General features: G+C 43.8%; 1 protein-coding gene and 1 long non-coding RNA gene across 3 annotated transcripts in view; one reads left to right on the top strand and one right to left on the bottom strand.

Moving 5' to 3' along the window:
• Cstpp1 (centriolar satellite-associated tubulin polyglutamylase complex regulator 1) overlaps positions 1 to 20,553 on the bottom strand; it is a 173,022-nt gene that overhangs the window by 30,284 nt on the left and 122,185 nt on the right. The window lies entirely within an intron of this gene.
• On the top strand, positions 432 to 10,384 carry LOC110350615 (uncharacterized). Its single transcript, XR_002397293.2, has 3 exons — positions 432 to 1,837; positions 2,278 to 4,822; positions 6,061 to 10,384. It is a non-coding gene; the product is annotated as an uncharacterized LOC110350615 (long non-coding RNA).

Here is a 20,553-nt window from a genome sequence, read left to right as displayed (position 1 = left end):
ATTTTCATCCCATTCCTCAACACATTTGTCCACCCTTACCATTCCTGATGGTAACCTTGTATGTTTGCTGTGGGAGTTCTTCACTGCTATTGTCTTACCCATTTATTCAGACAATAAGTATTGTCAGTTGGGCGTGGTGGTGCACACCTGTAATCCTAGCACTCTAGGAGGCTGAGGCAGGAGGATCCCAAGTTCAAGCCCAGCCTGGGCCTCTAGTGACTTTAGTGAGACATTGTGTCAAAAAAAAAAAAAAAAAAATTAAAAAGGACTGGGAGTGTAGCTCAGTGAAAAGGTCCTGAGTTCAATGCCCAGTACTATTAAAAAACAAAGGATTGCCAGAGACTGTGCTAGGCTCTGAGGAAAGAGCTATGGGTGAGACAAAGATCTCTATTTTCACGCTACTTATATTCTAGCATGGTGGTGGTGGAGAGATAGATAATAAGCAAGTAGTGAAAAAAAAATACTTGTATCAAAGTACTTTTGCTTTATTTTTGGTACTGGGGATCGAAGTCAGGACCTTGCACTTTCCAAGCAGGCACGCTGCCACTGAGCTAAATCCCCAGCCCTTCACCAAAGTACTTTTGATGACCTGAGTTCAGTGCAGTGCTATGCCCAGAGCCCCGGAGGGAAAGCAGTGTGAGATCAGAGTGCAGGACTGTGTCTTTGGGAAGCTGAACTGACCAGGCGGAAGGGGCAGCAGTGGCACCCGGGGAAGGAGGGCTCGGTGAGCGGCAGGACTGGGAGATGGGCCCAGCAGTAAGCGTTTGGCTTCCCACCTCCCAGGCCTATGTACCAGAGCTATTTCTGTCTCTCCTGTGTTACAATCTGCTAAAGACTTTGCTCTACCAGGCCTGGGAAAGGAACAGCACTGAATGAAGCAGAATCCCAGGGCATGCAAGGTCCTAGAGAGCCAGGCTCCATGGGGAGGGTGCAGACACGGGGAGGGACTGTGGTCCCAGAGCACAGTAAGGCGAGGGCTGTGAAATTCGTTTCCCCTGAGGTGCCACCTGTTGTTGCCAGGGTTAACTGGCAGAGCTGTCTGTGTGAACGGCTGCAGGACATCCAAATCACAGCACTGTTTCACACATCCCTGTCTCGAGTCACCGAGGATGGGTTTCCGAGCCTGCAGCAGCCAGCAGTGAGGCACAGAGGATTCCACTGGATTATCCAAAGCATCTGACCCGCAAATGAGGAGTGAGGAGAACACTTTTAAAAAACAACTCCTGAACGGTTCACAGAGCCAACTCGACATTGAACAGAGACGCAAACAGCCAGCCACCTCTGAGGCAAAAGGTCAATTTCTTGTGCTTGTCTTGGTCTTCGGAATCTAAGTTCTTGGTCTGAGTGTGGCCCCAGTTTGCTCAGCCCGTGGGATGGGTGTGGCATAGACGGCAGCGACACTGTGGTCTGAACCCAGAGAGGGAGTGAAGCTGGAGCAGCTAGGGCAGGGGCGTGGGAGAAGAGAGCAGGCTGCGTCCTCCAAAAACACAGGCTTTTTCAATTTTGATTTTATTTTTGATTGACACGTAATTACTATACATATTTATGGGGTAGAGTGCAATGATTCAACACATGTGTACCAAGGCAACAAGCACTCCCGCCTCCCTGTCATGTTTCTGTTCGGAGCCTTGAACACCTCCCTTCCAATTTGATCAAGTTGGGGCAGCTGGGCTTTGCAGTTGAAGCAGCAGAAGCTGAGTGAGAGAAGCAAATTTCCATCCTGGATGAACGTGAGCTGCCTGCCTTGTGACTTCCTGAACTTTGTGATTCTCCTGATTGAGTCCCGGGCCCCTCCCACGTCCCTCTCTCTCCCCAGCCCTCACACACAGCTGCAAGGGTAAGATTTACTGGATGGAATGTGTTTGCAAAATCTGTTTTGTTCATTGGAACATGTTTATCAAGAAAGAAAGAAAAAAGCCCTGTCCCTTCTCACTATTTACTTTTTGGTGACTGCCTTGTGGGATTTGGAACTGGATAAACAGATGGACTTTGAGGGGGAAGCAGGCGGAATGCCAGGGCATGTATATATATCAGAGTCTCCGTGTATATGGCACAGAGTCTCCATCCAGGCGGCTGTGCTGGTTTTGGAGGGAAGCAGGGTCAGTATCTTCTAGAGTCCCATTGCTCCAAGGTGCACCTCCCTGGTGGGACCCTGGGCTGCAGGAGGCCAGATAATTTCTAGGGACACGATTTCATTTTCTGGTTGCTGGATGTGGCAGTTTTGGTTATACAAGATTCAAAGCTATTGCTTATCATTTATATTTTTATTTTTTTTAGTATGTCTGAGCACCTATAACGTGCCGAGTGTTTTCACTGTCCACAGCGATGATGAACCTTGTGCTCTGCAGTACCCTACAGAGGTACAGTTGTGTGCTACACGTGTGCACTGTGTGGAAGTCTTGGGAGCCTCGAGAGACAGTGCTTCGGGGCCACCGGAAGAGTGTGACTTCCATGGGAAATCGAGTATGGCAACCATGCACATGCTGCTGCTGACAGGGAACTGGGAGGGATGGTGGAGAAGCAGTTTCCCTCCTAGTTCTTTGCCACCTTCTCCAGTATAAATCTCTGCAACTGGGGGTGGGAGTGGGGAAAGGAATTCACAATGCAGTATATTTTATTTTATTTGGTACTGGGGATCGAACTTGGGTCCTTGCACTTGCGCAGCAGGCGGTGAAACCACTGAGCTAAATCCCCAGCCCAATGCAGTATATTTTAATAATTCAACATACTTTAATTCCAAGGCTTGAAGAAACTTTATTACATTTCAGAAGAATCTTTCAATTAAAAAAAATCTATTTTATACCAGGTGTGGTAGCACACACCTGTAATTCTAGATATTTGGGAGGCTGAGGCAGGAGGACTGCAAGTTCCAGTCTTAGTGAAATCCTGGCTGGAATTTTTTTTTTTTTGTACCGGGGATCGAACTTGGGTCCTTCTGCTTGCGCAGTAGGCGCCAAAACCACTGAGCTAAATCCCCGGCCCTCTGGTTGGAAATTTAAAAAAAAATTAAAAAGGGCTGTGCATGTAGCTCAGGGGCTGAGTGCCCCTCAGTTCGATCCTCAGTGCCTGGCAGGTGGGGAGTATATACATTCATTTGCTTCACAGGACAGGGTTCAGTGGATGTGCTCTTCCCTCCTAAAAAATTCACTTAAACAATAATTTAAAAAGCAACAATACCTCCAAAACAAAACTGGTGCCAAATAGAGCCAAGAAACCAAAAAGGTAAAACAATACAAAACCAAAAAAGAAAAAAAGGAGAAAAGGAGAAGGAAATGAACTCCCTGAGATAGAGTGGACCGAATTCATTAGTTTCAGGTAGCTCAAAGCAAGGACATGAAATAATTAGAGCCCAGCAGATGAAGGTGCTGTCGGTACTGGGACCTCATACAGGCAGGACAAAGGCCACTGCTTCTCACAAAGGTCCTATAGGCCTTTGCCCACAGTGAGCTCCACGCGAGGGATGCTGCCTGGGAATGAAAGGCCTCGGTCGTTCCTCTCCAGTGAGTGGAGTCTGGGAGGGGTGTTCCAGGCACTCTCACAATCACCCTTTAATAATACCCTCCAGAGAGCCTTTGATTCAAGGAACATACTGAAGAATAAACAGCCCATTAATCTGGGTTTCGGCTGTGCCTGAGTACACAAAGCGCCGATGAACTAACCCTTGGCTCTGCAGACATCCCGACTGCACCCCATCCGTGGCTGCACAGCAGGCGCCACCCCCTCCACCCTGGAAGAGCTTCAAGGTTTGGGGTCCTGATGTTTCATCTAAGGATGCTCAGGCCAAACTCGGGGTGCCAAGCACAGAGACAGCACATCCTCGTTTGGCCATTAGAAGGCACAGCTGTGTGGCCAGCTCCACGCAGAGCCGTGTGGCAGGCGACGGGGTGACACACAGAATCATCAGTCTGCCCCATCCTGCACCAAGCTGACAGCCACAGGCCTGGGAAAGGAAGGCCAGGCTTCACTGGCTCCTCGTCTTGGTTACCTTGGTGGCAGGAAGGGCTCCCGCACGGGTGGGCTCTGGGTGCTGTTCTGTGGAAATATTCCTGGGCATCTTGCCGAGGTAAAAATGGACAAATAAGGTCCCTGAGTTTGCAAGAAAGAAAGGAGAAGACAGAGAAGGAGCTGTTTCACCCTCAGATCCTTTCACTAGGAGCTCTTTAAAACGACCAGGTGTAGTTTTTATGATCACAGCCATTTGAGGAAGCATCAAGATTCTCCTTCCCACCTCACAGGAAATTGTAGCTGAAGGGGCAGACAGATGAACTTAAGGTAATAAACTGGGAGTTCAATCGCTGCACAGCATAATCGAGGCCAGATCACAAGCTGGGATCAGCCATCAGCCGAGGGGCCAGGTGGCTTCTCCGTGTTCTGTGGTCAACGACCTCCTGTGCGGCGTGTGCTTGGTCATAAAGGAACAGGTGTGACAGGTGGGTAAGTCACTGTGACAGCTACCCACACACAGACAAGCACATTCTCAAAGCACATATCCCTCTGACCTCAAATCCACACACCAAGGGAAACAGACCTAGTGAGAGTTTTCTTAAAAATAATTTCAAAGAGCTGGCTTGAATTAAAATTTAAAAATGAATTAAAGTCTTTTGATTCCCTTGTCAGAAAAGGACTTTGTGTTTAGTCTCCTGATCTGCAGAAGGATACGCCCCTCACCGGAGGGGGCCATGGAAAGTTGGCTCACTGCTTGTGACTCCCTGAGGTGGCGTGGGGCGTGAGCAAGAGCCTGGGCTCTGTGGTCTGACACAGCTCTGAGCGCCTCTCCCGCCACCTGTCAGATGTGCGACCTCGGAAATCTTACAGCAAATCAGTAAGCTCCATCTTTCTCGGCCATCAAAGGGAACGCCCGGGGGTTCCGTGCGGCTCTGTAGGGGTCACACAGGAAGCTCACTGGCGCTGTCTCCTGAGCAGGGTGAAATGGAGTGGCTGTGTCAGGCTGGGCACTCAGGACTTTGGAAACACAACTTTGAGGTTTTGTGGGGTTACGGTCAAAGGACAACGAGAGAAGGAACGCTGGTACTTTGGGGCCCTCATTTTTGCCTTGGCAAGTGCAGGCCGACCTGGAGTCTCCCACCCCACGCTCTGGCCGGGGAGATGCAGCCCTTTCCTCCGGCCGGCGTCCACCTGCTGTGATAAGCAGATGGAATCTGGGCACAAGAGGGGCTGACGGGCACAGATCTGGTATCAGACAGCCTTTCTCCGCAGCATTCTTGGGGCCATGAGATGACAAACATTCCAGCAGGCTGGAGCTAACCCTTCCTGTCCCGTAATGGGCCCGTGAAACTGCTTCTTGTGGTCAGAGCCATTGGTACCTCGTGGAGGCTGTGCGGTGCACTTCATTAATATTGATGCACTGTAGCTCGTTAACCTCATTTGATGTTTATTTACAGCCATTCTTCTTATATGCTAATGAGTGACACTGGGCCCTTCAGCTAGAAAGAAGGGAACTGGGCTCTCTCTGCCCAGCATCTCTTTGGCAAACTCCTGTCCTTGAAACAGAAGTCTGCTGGTGAAGCGGAGTGAGGCCAAAGGGAGGGAATGCGGCAGAGGGGACAAAATGATGTGAAAAGAATGTCTGCAATGTCAGGGCAAGTGAAAGCAGGGCCCAGCTGCCTCGGCCAGGCTGACTGAGGTTTGGTCACACCCACCCAGGGGCCACAGAGAAGCTGGAGGGCGGGTCTGGGGACAGAACTAGGGAGAAGGCTGGAGAGGAGTGGGCCCCTAGGGAGCTGGAAGGCTCCACTAGGATGGAAAGAACTCAACAGGCAGGGGCCGCTGGGTCCCCAGGTCCGGGCATCACTGTGAGGGGAGCAAGGAGAGCCTTCCTTTGCTCTTTCCCCGAGTTACAGTTTTAGATTTTTTTTTTTGGTACTGGGGATCGAACTCGGGTCCTTGCACTTTCGAGATACAGGTGGAGGCACCACTGAGCTAAATCCTTGGCCCTCGAGTTACGGTTATAAAGATCAGTGAACAGGGTGACAAATAGCAAGGAAAAGTTCAGAGACTGAGAAAAAATATTTTAATAATATTGCTACTCTGTTGTTTCAGGGCTGCTAAGCCTCAGAAAACACAAGGCTCTTCCAAATTTCAGAGTACAACAATGTGATGGGGTCAGAAGAGAAAATGCTGTAGGTATGTAAATGTTTACTGATACTAGCAGCAACAGCAAACTCAACATTTCTTAAATACTTAATGTCAACTGCCACCGATTGTTTTTTCGACCTGCACACTTGGCATTACTACTTAGATGATTATTCCTGTCCTGCTGTTGGGGGCCACACCCTCTTCTTTCTCCCAACCTGGCTGTTTCTGTGAAGCACTTTGAAGAGCATTCCTACTCTTGATGTGCCTTCCTGTAAGGCTATAGAGGCAGGAATAAAGAGAAATCCCTTACCTTAAAGATTTAACCACAGCTTACGTGACTACAAAGTATTGGTTCTAATGGGCACATTTTATGTTTGAGATGTTTGTCTGAAATCATTATCCCTTAGGGTACTTCTTTCAAGTTTTCTATGAACTTAGTTCCTCCTGGAATAGCGATCCGGATTAAACCTGACGACCTACACCTTGTCTACGCCTAGGGACAAAGGTGTCTGACAGAGGAATTGACAGCCACATGCTTGTTCTAGACATAGCAAAGTTTCTCAACTTTTTATCTCCAGTCCCACCATCTTTTAAGATATTTTTTTCCAACTTCTTATCCTCCATAAAATTTTAATACCCTAGACATAATATGTATCTTTTAAAAAAATACTGGAGGGCCACAAGTCATTATAATATCTGATTTTTTGGAAACTTATATAAAAAAAGTATGTCATCTGATTTAATGTGTTCCAGGATTGGACCTAATATTCTCCCAAAATGAACCATTAAACACAAAAAGAACTTCTCTCTGCATGTGTATATGTGTGTGTGTGTGAGAGAGAGAGAAGAGAGAGACAGGGAGAAGAGAGAGGGATCTTTGTGTCTATCTAGTTAATGATAGTTCTTCAAGGAAGAGATCAACATTCTTTTTCCCATACTGGACCTGGCCTATCCACAGAATAAATGGCTTAATTTTGGGAAGTGGATTAGCTTTTTACAATAGTCCTATTTGAGTGCTGGAAGAGGTAATAGATCGTCAGGCCCCTTGGGGACCCCTAAGTAGCTCATTTGAGAAGTCAATAATATGCTCCCTTGTAAGTGTAGCCTTGAGTCAATTATCTCATTAGCTGTCTCCCAAAGTCCAAAGGAAGACAGTGATTGGTGTTGCTCTTCCCCTCCTACAAGAAGAGAGCCAATGACATTGAGATATTAGGTGGCTTAATTTAGGTCACAGGAGCTGATGTTTCTTCATAAAAACATGTCATACAAGGCTGCTCTGAGCTTTCTAGGCCTTCTATCTTCTGCTTCTTACTTTAATCTAGGATTATCGTATTCTTCCAGAGAAGAGTTTAGAACTGCAGCCAATCTCTTGTAAAACAGCAACCTTTGGAACAATAGCCTACTTCTCCTTCTCTGTCCCCAACAGTCCATTCTTGGAGGCTCTCTAGCATCTTCTATTGCTTTTCTCTGTCATCCAGAGAGGGAAGGTGTTGGCAGAGGCAGAACAACCTTTATAAACACCAACCCCATCCTACCCCTTCATATCACCATGGCGACTGTGGATGAATTGGAAGGGCAGTGTGGAGAATGAGCATTCCACTCCCAATGCCGACTTGTCTGTGTCAGCAGCATTTACCAACCTTGTTCCAGGAAGAAGCCCATCTTTTTCATTGGCAAGTGGCCAAAGAAAATACTTTCTCCATGAGCAGTGTGATGAGGCCATGGAAACAAGACTGTGCTATCAAACATCTTTATCCAAAGTGCTCAAAACATTTGCCAATATTAATCCCCACTTCTCACTTCCCCTTCTGCACCTTCCTCACAGCTTCAGGAGAAAAGGTAAACTTGTCACAGGAAGGCTGTGGCTTCTGCCCAGTGGTATACATCTGAACACAACTTTAGGGAAAGGACTTCCTGGAGGTGGGGGACCCAGAGTCTCTGGGGAGCCAGATGCTCCACACACACTGCCAAAGGCAGCGTGGCACACTGCTGCATGTGGCCCATGGGCCCAAGTATAAGATTTGGGCAGGAGAATGAAGGCATTTTCCTTTTTAAAGATAAGTAGGGAAACAGACCCACTGAGGCCCCAATCTTTTTCTTTTCTTTTTTTTTTGGTACCGGGGATCGAACTTGGGACCTTGTGCTTTCGAGGCAGCTGGTGGAACCACTGAGCTAAATCCCTGGCCCCTCCCAATCTTTCTCTCTCTCTCTCTCTCTCTCTCTCTCTCTCTCTTTCTTTTTTTCTTTTTTTCTTTCTTCAAGTAGTATTACTATCCTGGTTTTGTGCTCAGTAAACACTTGTATAGGAAGTTAAAAATATAAGATAAATAACTTACTCAGAATTACAAAGTTGGTCTGCAACAGAGAGGGTTATAGGATCCAGGGGTCCACTTCACACAGTGACCCACCTAGAGGTTGGAGAGTTAGAAACCAACCTCAAGAAACAGAGAAAAGGAACAGGCAGGAAGCCCTTCAGTCCCAGAGTTTAGCACAACACTGTGGTCCAACCTCAGAGGCACAGATATTTTACAACTCAAGGTTTAATTAACTGGTGGCACTTCTTATTCCATAGCTTTGCACAAATGCATAATTAGGTGTTGCACACTTGATTACCAAAAGACTGGGCTCACATGGTCAGGCAGGGAATGAAGGTAGTGAGCATGCCGCAGAGAGTTGGCTTTAAAATTTAAGGGACACCGTTCAAGGTAAAGTGTCTCTCCCTTGCCCTGCATTCCAAGTGGTGGTGCCCCCCCGGCACTGCTAGCTGCAGTCCCACTAGACAAGACAGAGACCTTCTCCCGCTAGCAGCGCCTGGGCTCAGAAGTCCCCTCCCTCATTAGGACGCCCACAAGGAGCCTCAGGACACAGTCAAATACTAGGTCATGTAGACAGAGGATTTGATACTCAAATTTGCTATGGCTTGAAGTAGGTGCTTTTTGTTTGTTTGTGTTTTGAGATAGAGTCTTGCTATATTGTTTAGGCTGGCCTTGAACTCACTAGGTAGCCCAGAGGGCCTCAAACTCAGGGTGATCATCCTGCCTCAGCCTCCTGAGTGCTGGGATTACAGGTGTTTGCCACCACATCCAGCTAAAGAAACCATTTCAAATGAGTAGATTTTATAAATGAACATATAGGTCATGAGGAAAGTGATGAGGATAAAAGAATCTCTATGATGCCATGAAACCAAAGTTTATAAACAAAGTTTCCTGTTGCCTGAGATGAATCCAGTCAATGCAAATGTGGCCATGGCTGGCAGGCACCTCATTAATGTTTGCTCCCTTCATCCAGACACAGACCTCCAGGCAAGGAAACAATTACATTTCGACATTTCGGTTAAAAAAAATCAATTGTGGGTCATTGTTGGAAGCAGCTATGAGGCAAATTCAGATGCACAGAAGAGAGGTTACCTGGGCAGGGAGGGGGGAAAGCAGGAGAGAGGGGTGATTATTTAATGGGTACAGAGTTTCAGTTTGGGATAATGCGTGGGTTCTGGATGTGGGCAGTGATGATTGTACCACATGAATGTACCGAATATCGTGTGTGGAATTGGTGTACTTACAGATGGTTAAAACGGCAAATTTTATGTTACATATATTTTACCACAATAAAAAAGATTTTTTTAAATGCAGAAAATGGGTTCTTTGACTATTCTTTACAAAACAATGTGGCTGAGGTGGTTCCCCAAATTTGCCTGTTCTTTGGAATCGCTTGGGGGCTTACTGAAGTCACAGATTCTCTGGCCACACCCAGCCTGGCCCAACTCTTTGTTTTCGAGAGTCGGCACTTATTTGAAGTAGTATCTCTTCCTAAGTAACAGAAAGTAGGGTATCTTCCATTGTTTGTAGTTTCTGGCTTAACAGAGGGTCAAATTGGAACAGCTTGGCCACCACCAATCTATAGTTATCCTCTAAACTGAAGCCACAGATGGTCTGCAGTGATACTCTTGTTATTTCTACTCTGTTATTTCTGTTTCTCTGGGACTTCACTGCATGGGAGCTGCTCAGCAATGAATAAAGTGGCTTTTTTTGGTACTGGGAATCGAACTCAGGACCTTGTGCTTGTGAGGCAGGCGTGGCACCACTAAGCTAAATCCCTGGCAGCAATGAATAAAGTAGACAAATAACAACATATTTGGAAAGAGCTAGGAATTTGTACTTGTTAGAGATGATACCAGGCTTCCTTTTTGGCTCAAGGAAGATGCAGGGATTTTGTGTACAGCAGAAGGTAAAAAGATGCTGGAATACCCAAGAACATTAAAATTAGAAAAGAAAAAATTCTATATATGACTTAAAGATGAGTTGGGTAAAGATTTTCTTCCCATAGGAAGCCAAAACACATAGTGCCTCACTCTGGCAGGGCTGCGTTTGCTGACCTGGAAGCTTTAGCGGAGCAGTATCATTGACGGGTTTGAAGGGAGTTTGGAGTCCCTTATACAACTGACTGTGCTGGGATTTCTAATCATTTCATATTTTTCCTTTTAACTGAAGAGCAATGGGAAAGGGAAACCTGTAGAAACTGGCGTTGGACAAGAGAGCAAAGTTCAGGGAGAAATTCTCTCCCATACTGGCAACCAAAACAAGACTCACCCTGAATCTGACACAGCTGGTCCACTCAGTCCCTTCCACCTCAGTGACTTTTAAGGGTCACAAAAAGCTCTTCAGGCTGAACTAAGCAAATCTCGGGAAAGTTCAGGAAAAAGATGCAGTGACCGACACACTTTGTCTTGGTCATGCCGTCGCTAGCCATCTCTCCTCAGAAAAGCATTCCTCTAGTTCGAGGGATGAGCTGACAGGAAACAAGTTTTAAGTCAAATCAAATCAATAAAGACATCTTAAAATAACATAACAGTCTTATTTCTATAAGAACTGCCCTTCCTTTAGCCTGAAATAAAACTGTGACACTCTCTACTATTATTACAGGGTTAAAAAGGATGACCTACCAGAATCTATAAAACTCAGGCTTAGGGGCTGGGGATTTAGCTTAGTGGTTCCGGTGTCTGCCTTGCAAGCGCAAGGTCCTGAGTTCGGTACCAAAAAAACAAAAACAAAAACAAAAAAACTCAGGCTTAGCATGGACTCTAGAAGCCAAGCATAGGGTACTCCTATAATCCCAGCACTCCGGGAGGCCGAGGCAGGAGGAACACAAAAGTTTGAGCCCAGTGTTGGTAAGTTACCAATTTAGTGAGACACTATCTCAAAATAAAACCCCAAATAAAAATAAACAGATAAGACGTAACTCTGTGAAAGGGCCTGGGTTCCATTCTCAGTAGAGTAAATCCCCAACTTATGAAGATTTGAGTTGTGAACCTTCACAGGTATACTGTATAAGACTCACTTTGTCTGCCTTAGGAATGAATCCCACTAACAAATGTTCTCTGGAAACAGAACTTGTTTACACATCGGGGACTTACTGTACTTAAAAAAAAAAAGAATGGACTTGAGAAATCATCTAATTTACCTTGTTTTTCTCATTTTGTGCCCAAATTTCCTCCTTAACATCTCTGTTCAGTAATTATGTGGAAATATACTATTTTTGTGATGAGGGAAGTGTTCATTATTCTGCACTGTCCAATACAGTTGAAGTCACTGGCCATATATACAGTGCATGAGCACTTCAAATGTGACTAACATCACTGAAGAACTGAATTTGAATTGTATTTAATGTTTTACAAGTCAGGCTTATTGAGGTATAAATGACACACAAGAGACCTGCCCGTGTTTAATATGTACAGCCTGGTGTGGGCGTGCATACATCTGTGGGGCCTCTGCCATGATCAAGACAACGGACATATCCGTCATCCCCCAAAGTTCCCCGGATCTTGTGTGCACCACATGCATGAGCATGTTGTAAAAATACTTAAGATGAGATCTGTGTTCTTAAAAACGTTAAGTGCATAATACAGGTTTGTTGAATAGAGGTAGAATTCTGTTGAGCAGATCTTTAGACTGAGTCATCATCTTGCAGAAATGTAACTTAAGACCGACTGGATGGTAGTTCCCATTGGTCCCTCCCTTGTCCCCTGGCAACCCCTGTTCTCCTGTCTACTTTTATAATTCCGCTTCCACTTAAACACGCACATGAGGCTCATGGCTACCAGAGCGGCAAGCACATGTCCAGTGTCTGCTTTATTACTTCTAGTGACAGGACTCTTGGCCTCTCAAGCAGCTCTTTTCATTTATGGACAATTCTAATTGCTAAGAAAACTTCCTGCATTGTGAAATCTGTCTTCCTGGTAACTTCTCCCCACTGGGCCTAATTCTGGTTTTTGGAGCCACATGGAATAAGTAAGCCATAGTTATGTGGTACCATCATCGAGTATTTAAAAGCAGTAACCACATTTCCCATTTTCTTTTTCTTTGAGTTTAATATTTTTGCTTCCTTTAAATGTTCCATCATTTGGTTTCCAGGCTCTTCACCATAGGGCATCAGTCAGCCAACGTTAATGACGATGAAAATAATAATGAGCCTTTATCGAGAACCTAACAGATGCCAGGCACCACATGAGGAGTCCCTCCCAGCCTCTGAGGCCGGTACTGTTATCTGCCCTGGCCTTAGTGAACAGGAAGCTCAGCTCTGAGCTTAAGGGACTTACCCAGCACCACTGGGCAGAGAGCGTCCAGCTGGGATGGTGTTCCTAAAATCACCACTCTCTACCACTGGGCAACACAGCCCTCCTTGGGAAAGCGCAGCACCCAAACTAAGCACCTAGGCAGGTGGGGTTTGGACACCCTGCAATGTAAACTCTAAGCGATCGGGGACTTCGTGTCATTCGGTTCTATCTCTTTTTTTTTGGTACCGGGGATCGAACTCGGGTCTTTGTGCTTTCAAGGCAGGCAACAGACTCATTCGGTTCTATATCTACAGCACTAACACAGTGGCTGGAATATAGTGGGTGCTCAATAAGCAGTTGGTGGCTGAAAGAGAGAGTAAGGACAGCAACTGCCTCCTGCATTCTGTATTGAGCCTGAAGATAATCGAGCCTCTCAGCAGCCCCAGTACCTTGTGCCCATGCCTCAGTTAGGTCTGCACAAGTTGTGTTGCTAGTGTACATACTCTCATGCCCCTTTTTCTTGATCAGATTTTTTATTTGGGTATTTTTAAAAACTAAAATAATTATTTTTAGTGCTGGCAATGGGACCCAGGGCTAGGGGAGTGCTCTATCACTAAGTGACACCCCAGCCTTTAACTCAACTTTTACATTACATTACACTTGTATTTTCCTATTTGATCTATGAAATGAGCCTTTTGCTCAACCCTGGAACACATATGCCTTGACACAGAGGGAAGAGTTACACACAAACAACAACAGATTCAATTCTCAGCCCTCCTGTCCTCTACATCACTATCCATGACACTCATTATTAGCCATTCACTCATCTATTTATTCAACAAATATTTACCAAGTCCTACTATGTGACAGCACTATTCCCAACACTGAGTCTAGAGCAGCGAACAAAAGATAGAATAAATAAATCTAAAAAAGATAAATCCCTGCCCCACAGAGTTTACACACTGATGTAGGAGGGTGGGGGAAACACAGGCAACAGAAGTTAGTGTCAGCAAAGCAAAATGGCAGGGTCTGTTCCAGATTAAATGACACTAAAGAGATATTAGCAGATACAATGTGGAATCCAAACGAACAGCTATTAAAGATGCTTTGGAATGGGGGAAATCGTAATTTGCATGGGATGTCAGGTGGTTATAAAATTAATGTCACTTTTTCTTAAACATGATAATGACACGGGTATAAAGGTGAATAGGAGAATGTCCTTTTCTCTGGACCGATAAAGGGTGCAGGGGAAGGCGTTGTGATCCCTTTAACTCAGAACAGACTGTGTGACACCTATGATACTGATCATACACAGATCCCCTGGATCCTTCTAGGTGCATTTTCTAAAAGGCAAGCTTGCTTGAAAGCCAAAACTTTTTTTCATTCTTAGTATATTGAATGGAAGTATATCTTAACTGAATCACAAACTTCCTTGCCTTTTTACAAAAGATGGTAGTGAACATAAATTACCTTTTACTTATCAACTCTGGCTCAACAGTATGAATTATTATCCTGAATCATAATTGATGACCTCAAAAAACAAAAAGATGAATAAAATAAAATTTAAGAAAGAAGTACAATGCCATTTACTTGTGCCCTGTGCAGCAAATGATCTAGAAATACTGTCTTTTAAATCTCCTCTTCACTGTTTTGACCTCCAGTAACGCACTTTTCTGCTAATTCTGATCATCACAGCAGTGAGAGGCTCAGGCTAGCAGCTAAGACCCATCCCACCACGGGACGGATCAGCATTATGGGTTATATATTTTTAAGTCACAAGGTGCCGTGTGAAGCTCTTCGGAGACTTCCTGACTCATCTGCAAGGATGCAAATCAACTCTGTAAATATTGGCCCCTTACAGACCATTTTTACTCCCTTTCAAATTGGTGACTATGTTTTGAACACCTCTGCTATTTGACTGCTTATGTTGATGAGGGCCTAATGAGAGTTCAACTATGTCAGACACCAGCCAGAGGATCTAATGCAAATTAAACACTACTAAATTAATCAGCATAGGGTGCAACAGTGCCATCAACTTAATGATTTTATCTTACCAAAGTGGCCCAGGAAATTACTCTGTCCACCTGTGGTGGGAAGGTTCTTGTTTGTGTTTACAATGAACTTTAGACAATCCTCCAGGCAATGGTGGACATTAGGTACTGTGTACTCTTTGCCTTCAGGGAAGGGGTAGGAACCAAAAGCCTTCCCCATCCTTGCTGAAGATTGCCCCTCTAATTGGTGGGACTTTTTTTTTTTTTTGGTACCAGGGATCAAACTCGGGTCCTTGAGCCTGCAAGGCAGGCAGTGGAGCCACTGAGCTAAATCCCCAGCCCATGGTGGCACTTTTTAATGGAAAAGGTGAGAGGGACACTCAGAAAGACAAGTTAGTACATTACACAATTAAACTCTGATGACTTCTCAGATAACTAGTGTCCATATTTAAAACATTTTACAAAACTAAGCAAACCCAATTTTTGAATCGTCATTCAAATTATTTGTTTAGGGGGCTCAGTGGTATAGTGCTTGCCTAGCATGTGTGAGGCCTGTGTTTGATCTCTAGCACCAAAGAAAATTTAATGTCACTGGCATTTTAATTAAACACTTTTTTCCCCTCTGGGGAAGGAATCCAGGGCTTCATGCACTTCAGGGAAATGCTCTACCACTGAGCTACATCCCCAACCCCAGGCAAACATTTTAGGTATGCCTATTAAGTGTTACTGAAATTTATTTTTATTAAAGTGAGTTATGCAGTACAAAATAATCCATTCATTTTAGTGCACAAAACAGATGTAACAGGGCAGGGGATTTAGCTCAGTGGTTTCGCCACCTGCTGTGCAAGTGCGAGGACCCGAGGTTGATCCCTGGTACCAAAAACAAAACAAAACAAAACAGATGTAACAATCTAGGGACATATGGTGCTTCTTTGCATTTTCCAGGAACCTAATAAATCCTGAGTTTCTCCCGTCTAACCCACAGTAAGGACCATGGGTATGAATAATTGTAGAACAACAAAGGCTATTTCTGGAGCACCTTCTAGGTGCCAAAAGCTGTACTGAGGTGGTATTATTGGTGTTACTGTTGTAATAAGCTACATCCCAATCCTTTTTAAAAATTTTATTTTGAGACAAGGTCTCATTAAATTGCCCAGGCTGGTCTCAAACTTGCGATCCTTCTGTCTCAGCCTCCTTGGTAGCTGTGTTTACAATGAACAGTCCTCCAGGCAGTGGTAAACATTAGGCACCGCCTGTTTACAATGTATCCATAAACAGAATACATAAATGTATTCTTTCTGCTTAGCTACCACAGGCATGCATCACCGTACCTGGCCTGAGTGCTTTTTATAGCCTAGCAGTTTGAAGCTGTGTCCACAGCATCCTAAGATACTCCCCCTTCAAGAGGTAGGTCCCAATTCCTTTCCCTTTCTCTATTTAAGCTGAACTCATCCACTTGCTTCTAAAGAACAAAATAAAATGAAAGGGACAGTATGTGACCCCGAGGATTAGGTCATAAAAGGTGCCGAGGCTGCCGGAGCGTTCTCCCTCTTTGAAATCGGGGACCTTCAGCAGGGCCCCATGCCAAGGGCCAAACAACGCACAGGGCCTCTAGTCTGGCTCAAGCCCAGGCAAAATCCTGATTTCACCTTATGAGACCCTAAGCCAGAACTGCCAGCTAAGCTGCCCCTGGATTCCTGCCCCTCAGAAACTGTGAAATAATAAATGTTCATTTAGCTCCCAGGTTTTGGAGTGATTTATAAAACAGCAGTAGATAATTAATAGCAGTTACTATCTTTTCCATTCTCAGAACCACAGTGGAATAGACAGTCTCCTCTATCTCCATGCGGACAGGGAAGCAGACTCAGTGCAGGCGGGGCTCCGGGTTTATAGCAGACCCCAGCACAAAGGCTCCCTACCACCCAGTCGCTGTTCAGATCTTTCATTAGCTATTAAAGTCAGATTTTATTAGCCTGCTAGTAATGCTCTTATGCAAAGAATGAATTAGAAAAGAAAATGTTTGCTAAAGACATAGTCCAGAATCGCACTTTTAGAGACCTTCAGTGTGACAAGCACCCATTAATTGGTTCACATTGTTTTGTTTTTTAATTTTTATGTATTTATTTTAATTTAATTAATTAATTTTTTTTTTGGTACCGGGGATCAAACTTGGGATCTTGTGCTTTCCAGGCAGGCGGTGGAACCACTGAGCTAAATCCCCGGCCCTTTTAATTTTTCTTTTTAGTAGCACACATTTGCAGTACGTAAAGATCACATTCCTCGTGGGGAGTTGGTGCGTGTACCCCACACATCTTAATTCTGTCCCCATCCCTGTCCCTCACAGTCAGCCCGCCACAGGTCTGTCAGTTCTGTCTTCCAGCCTACTGTCCTCCTGCTCATTCCCGAGGGTATCATGGAGCGTGTCACGGTCTCACAGAAATCCAGCTAAACTTGACAGATATACTAAATACAGCTACACTTAACAGATATACTAAATACAGCTACACTTAACATAGATGCCTTGCAGTTTACCAGCCTCATGATCTGTCGAAGATGGGGATGCGTTTACACTAATGCGTCTCTTCCTCCTCCCTCAGTAGTGCCGTCATTTTTCACCGTCTCTCCTTCTGAGTCATCGCTGATTTGGGTAAATAAGCACTTTATACACATTATTTGATTTATTCCTCAGGACTACTTCGGATGTAGGTTCTCTTGTTATTTCTATTTTACCAATAAGGAAATTTGGTTTATAGAGATTAACAACCCGTCCGATGTCATTTTACCAAGAAGTAACAGAGCTGTGGTTGAAATCTTTACCCACCAATCCTGTGTTCTTAGCCTCTTCCTCCTCCTCCTTCCCTTCTTCCTCCTCTTCCTTCTTCTATACATTTTTACAAGCTTATAGTGATCACAACTCCCTTTTCTAGGTATCTGAAATTTTGCCTTGTAATACATAGTTGAAGGATATCACCTACGACAGATGTCAGCACCACCAGCCTTGGGCCCGCTTGGGTGACCCGAGTGTGGCTCCTTGGTCCCATCTCCCGGCGTCTCCTGTCTGCCCCCGCCACCCCGCTGCCCTCCGAGCCTCGGTCCAGTTCATCCTCCAGCCCTCAGCACTCTGGAATGTAAACTGAGTCTGGGAACTTTAGTGTGTTTAAAGCTAGTGAACGCTTACAATCTCAGCCTTGGATGATTTCATTTCCTGGAACCAGAGTTAATTCTGTCTTTTCCAGTCCAAAGACTAAACCAAAATAGGGAGACTACTCGATTTTCTTTCTTTCACTCATTCACATTGTACCACTCACCCAGGTCTCACTTCCAATGTAACTTTTTTTTTTTTTGGTACCCGGGGTTGAACTCTGGTCCTTGTACTTTCCATGCAGGCAGCAGAACCACTGAGCTAAATCCCCGGCCCTCCAATGTAACTTTTAAAAAAGGAAGCCTTTTAATGTTGTCTTTAGTATTTTGTTATAATTCTCAGTTTTCCTAGTACTTCATTTTCCCTTTAATTTATGCAATTTAGTAAATATTTATATATGCTTAAACCAGGCAGTTGGCTACATGCTGCAAACACAGGGCTAAACAGGACAGATACATGTTCTCACAGAGTTTACAGTAACAAGGAAGGAGGAGTCCAAGCAAATAATTACATGTGTGATAGCTGTAAGGAAATGAGCTAGAAGCAGTTTATTAAACCTAATTTAAACCAGGTGTGATGGTGCAGGACCATAATCCCAGCATTTGGGAGGCTGAGGCAGGGGGATCACCCTGAGTTTGAGGCCAGTCTTAATTACAAAGTGAGACACTGTCTCAAAAAAACCCCCAAAACACAAAACAAAACAAAACTAAGAACCAAAATGGAAACCAAATACCTAATTTAAATTTCTGAAGTCATTACAGAAAAAAGACTTAAAAATGAATTATTATCAATCTTGTATAAACTCATTCATACTTTATAAGGCCAGTCACACAAATAATGATATTACAAGAAAAAAATGGGGCCTAAAACACCTCATGCAAACATCACTAACAAAATATTAGTAAAAGAAAAGCAGCAATATATAAAAAAGATAATAAATCATGACTAAGATGGATTTATTCACATTAACAACATACAGAAAAAAGTTATAGTCTTAATAGAAGCAAAAAAATTGCTTGAATATTAATTCTTCAAATAAATTTCCAGAACTTAAAAGGCAATCATATTCCTCTATGGTTGTAATGAAAAAAATACCATTTACAATGGTAGCATAAAACATGAAATGTTTAGAAATAAATTTAATAAAGTATTTAAGATCTGTACATTAAACACCACAAAGCACCGCTGAGAGAAATTAAAGAAGACCTAAGGGAAAATGTACTACATTCATGGACTGGAAGATTTGGTTTTGTAAAAATACAATTCTTTCTCAATAGGTCTACAGGTTCTTTGCAATTTCATTCAAGTTGTCATCAGGAATTTTTTTGATAGAAATTCACAAGTTCATTCTAAATATCATGGAAATGCTAAGGTTCTTGAATGGCCAAAACAATCTTAAAAATAAAAAAAAGTTGAAAGGAATATACTACTTTAGATCAACAGAATAGAATCCAGACTCTAGAAATAGATATGCACATATATGGTCACTTGTTTTTCTATTTTCTTTAGACAAAAGAACAAAACAAGTGTGAAAAAGAAAGCCTTGTCAACAGCCGGGCAGGGTGGTGCACACCTGTAATCTCAGCACTTGGGAGGCTGAGGCAGGAGGATTGCCACAAGTTTGAGGCCAGCCTGAGCTACACAGTGAATTGAAGGGCAGCCTGAACAGATCCTGTTTCAAAACGCCAAAAATAAAAAATAAACATAAAAAAAAATATATATATAAAATAAATTATAGACCTAAATACAAAAGCTGAAATTCTAAAATGCAAATGCTTTTAGAATAAAATATAGAGTAATTCAGTCACAAATTTAGGTAGGCAAATATGTTTTAGATTAGACACAGAAGACACTAACTATAAAAGAAAAACATTCTGTAAAGGACTTTTAAAACTCCTGCTCAGTAAGAGACACCATTAAGAAAATAAAGAAACATGGGCTGGGCATTTAGCTCAGTGGTTTCATCACCTGCTGCGCAAGCACAAGAACCCAAGTTCGATCCCCTGTACCAAAAAAAAAAAAAAGAAAAGAAAGAAACAGGCCAGGGGCTCAGTGGTGCTGCTACCTGCCTTGGAAGTGCAAGGTCCTGAGTTCAATCCCCAGTACCAAAAAAAAGAAAAAAGAAAATAAAGAAATGATGGGAGAAAATATTTATGATACACATACCTGAATATATCAGAATATATAAAACACTACCACTCAATAATAGACAAAAATCCACTTAAAACTGTGCAAAAGATTAGAAGAGGCACTTAAAGAAAGATACACAAGTAGCCAATAAGCAATTTAAAAAGTGTTCAGCATCATTAGTCATTAGGGAAATGCAAACTAAAGCCAAAACCTGTTGTCACTCCACACCCACTAGAATGGCTAAGATGGAAAAACTCAACATCAAATGTTAGCCAGGGTGTGTACCAGTGGGACGGTCAGACATTGCTGATGGGAAGGTTAAACATTACAACTACTTTGGAAAACTGGTAGCAATTATACCTTAAGTAATTTACACAGGACAAATGAAAACATGTAAGAGGCGATCAAAATATACAGTGAATGCTTACAGTAGAAGAATATGGCCATGAATCCTCCTCAAAATACTCTCCCTCCCTTTGAACACACTTATCCCATCATTCTTGCCACTTTCTGCAGCAGTTCCAGAAGTCCTCTGCCATGAGTGTCTTTGTGAAGTGTGATAAAAAGAAAATACTGTACAGTGAATGCTGCTTCCAAGTGCCATCTGGCAGAAAGGCAGGCTTGTAAAAATACCCACCTAGTCA

This window comes from Heterocephalus glaber, unplaced genomic scaffold (assembly GCF_053883595.1).
Source record: "Heterocephalus glaber isolate CG9 unplaced genomic scaffold, H.glaber_assembly_v1.0 deba00000594, whole genome shotgun sequence".
In the NCBI taxonomy this organism is placed as follows: Eukaryota; Metazoa; Chordata; class Mammalia; order Rodentia; family Bathyergidae; genus Heterocephalus; species Heterocephalus glaber.
The sequence above is the reverse complement of the archived record's forward strand: the minus strand, read 5'-3'. Positions and strand labels throughout refer to the sequence as shown.